The sequence below is a fragment of the Notechis scutatus genome, chromosome 9 (genome assembly GCF_049901735.1).
Source record: "Notechis scutatus isolate UNSWTSFEM ecotype Mainland chromosome 9, rNotScu1.2, whole genome shotgun sequence".
In the NCBI taxonomy this organism is placed as follows: Eukaryota; Metazoa; Chordata; class Lepidosauria; order Squamata; family Elapidae; genus Notechis; species Notechis scutatus.
This window is the reverse complement of record NC_142017.1, coordinates 22029993-22032787: the sequence shown is the minus strand read 5'-3', so window position 1 is coordinate 22032787 and position 2795 is coordinate 22029993.

The following is a 2795-nucleotide window of genomic DNA, read 5'->3' as shown; positions in this document are numbered from 1 at the left end:
CTTTTCTAACAGTGAGAATAGTTAGTCATTGGAACAGCTTACATCCAGAAATTATTGCCCAGAGGATCGTGGGTTGTCCTCCCCACTCTTTGGAAGAGCTTTAGAGCTCCCGCTGCCTTAAGAAAGTTCAACACATTCTCAAAGATCCATCTCATCCTGGGCACCCCCCTTTTTTTAACTATTACCATCTGGCAGACGGTACAGGATAATAAAAAAAAGGACAAATAGGCTGAAAAACAGCTTCTATCCCAGGGCAGTAGCTCTTTTGAATTCTGCTGTGTAGTGCAGTGTTGGTGTGGTGTCGGGGGTTTCTGATTCAATGTGTGAAGGGTGAAGGATGTGTGTTTGTGTTTATTTTCATGGTCAGGGTCATGATGTGCACTGAAGATGGTGTTTGATTTCATGGTACGAGGTGCAATGACAATATAGTAAAGTAAACTAAACTAAAACTAAACTAAATTGTGGGTGCCCATCTCAGGAGGCTTTCAAGAAGTTGGATAGCCATTTGTCCAGAATGGTTTCCTGCTTGAGCAGGGGGTTGGACTGGAAGACCTCCAAGGTCTCTTACAGCTGTATTATTCTATGTTCTACACCAACTACAAAGAATTTGAGAATGGCAATCAATAGATGCTTATACACACACACACACACACACACACACACACACTTGAGGTAGTTGTCAGGTTATAACCATTCATTCAAGCAATTGTTTAAAAATCACAAAGGTGCTGAATGAGGGGATCCACAGATGTAGGAGAAGGGCTGGCAGAGCTGGAAGGCAGAGTTAAATGTGTCATCAGTTTAGAGTCCTTGTGTTGCCACAAGTCCAACTCCCTTGAATTCCGTTGACCCTTATCTAGTGTCAGTTTAGTGCTGACCATTCGTTGGCGAGATTCTTGTGTATAGGCTTCACTAAATAGTTTATGCTGAAACCTATACGAATCAGTGGTGCTATTCTACTGGTTTGGCCTGGTTCTGGCATACTGGTAGCGCCGAAGATCAGCGGAGACTGAACTGGTTCTCCGGCGCTGTGCTGTTGGGTCCACGTGCCCTCTGGGCTCTCATACTGACCTTTATTCCCTGCTTTTGAAGCGCAGCTGCTTTGCGCAGTCCAGCAGATTGCCATGCATCAGCTGTTGAAGCTACAGGGAGAGTACAGGAGGTGAGTAGGAAAGCCTCTGTGCATGTGCAAAGTGCACATTGGGCGCATGCATGCGCGCAAAGCATGCCCACCAAGCCACACCCACCGAACCGGTGGTAAACCACTTTGAAACCCACCACTGATACAAGCGGCCCTGATTCTTTGCCCCTGGTATCAGAGTCTGAGTCACACAGCCCCATGGGTAGGTGACTGCAATCTGGGCACCTGGTGCCAAGCTGTCAATTACCATGTTGCAGCATGACCACAATATCTGACTTTCCTTATTGGCTTCCCACAAGCAGAGTCAATGGGAAAGACATCAGGAGTACACAACACAATCCCTGCTCCTGCTAAACTCTGCTAAACTCCTCAGCGCTTTTCAGCAGTGAGCTCAATTCAGCCGTTTGTTTTTCCAAGCAAGTTTTAAATCATCCATGCAGAGCAAACGGGAGTTTTCCCATCCTTTTTTTTTTTTTTTTTGCCAATTCATAGCCGCCGTTTGTTTTATTCAAAATGCTTGTTAGTGGCGCCATCGAAAGTACAAATAACAGAAGCGACAATGAGTGGCCTTGCAAGATTCCTTGTTTGATTTCAACTTCACCCAGTTCTTCTCTAGAGGCCATCAACATAGTTTGCCCCAGCTTCATGGAAGTCTTCAGGAATTTCTGCTAATTCCAGAAATGTCTAAACATTTCTCAGTCCAGCTGTGTGGAACAAAATCAAATGCTCTCTTATAATTAATCCAAGCCAGGGACACACTTGTTTGCCTTTTCTTTGAATTCTTCAAAACCAGTTTATCAATCACCAGTTAGTCTTTGGTGCCTCTTGAATTTTTCCAGCACCCTTTCTGTTCTACAGGTAGCAAAACTTTATTTTCTAGATAACCATAAATTTGGTTTGCAATCATGCCTATAAGTAATTTGTATGTTGTTGGCAGGCAAGTAATTGGCCTATAATGTTCATGTTTATTTCTTTTTTCTACATCCTTCTGGATCAAAAAGGTTCTTCCAGTTGTTAGCCATCTTTCACTTTCTGGTATTTCCAGAATCTGATTAATTTGGTTTGCTAATCTTACATGCAAACTTGTCAATGATTTCAGCCAGAATCCATGCAGCTCATATAAACAAGGGGCCACTCAAGTTCTTGACCTTCTTTCCTTGTTTTTGCACCATTTCTTTTGTTATGTGAACATCTTCCATTCTAGTCACTTTACTGTGGTTTCAACCTGCTTGATCCACTTTGTATTTCCATTGTGCTTCTTGCTGTTTTCCCACAAGTTCTTCCCAAATGTCAGTGTATTTTCTTCATTAGATTTTTCACTTGTGGTAGCCCCATGTCCACTTTCAAGGATCTTATAGAAATGAAGCTGTTTCGCTCAAAATTGTGAGTTTTGTTGGAGCTGCATTATTCAATTATCATATTGCTTTATTTTCTCTGCAATAACTAAACTCTTTGTTTCAGCTCTTCAACCACAACTACAATTTTCTTGTTTTTCAGGTAAGATCCAGTCTTCGCTGTGGCATCAACTTTCTGGACATTGTTAGGTCACAGCTCCCTTGGTTTTCCCTGAGTGAGTTGAGTTGAGTTAAGAGAGCTGGTTTAATGTCAACCCAAGGCAAGAAAACACTCGAGAGAGAGTTGAATTCCCAAAAGT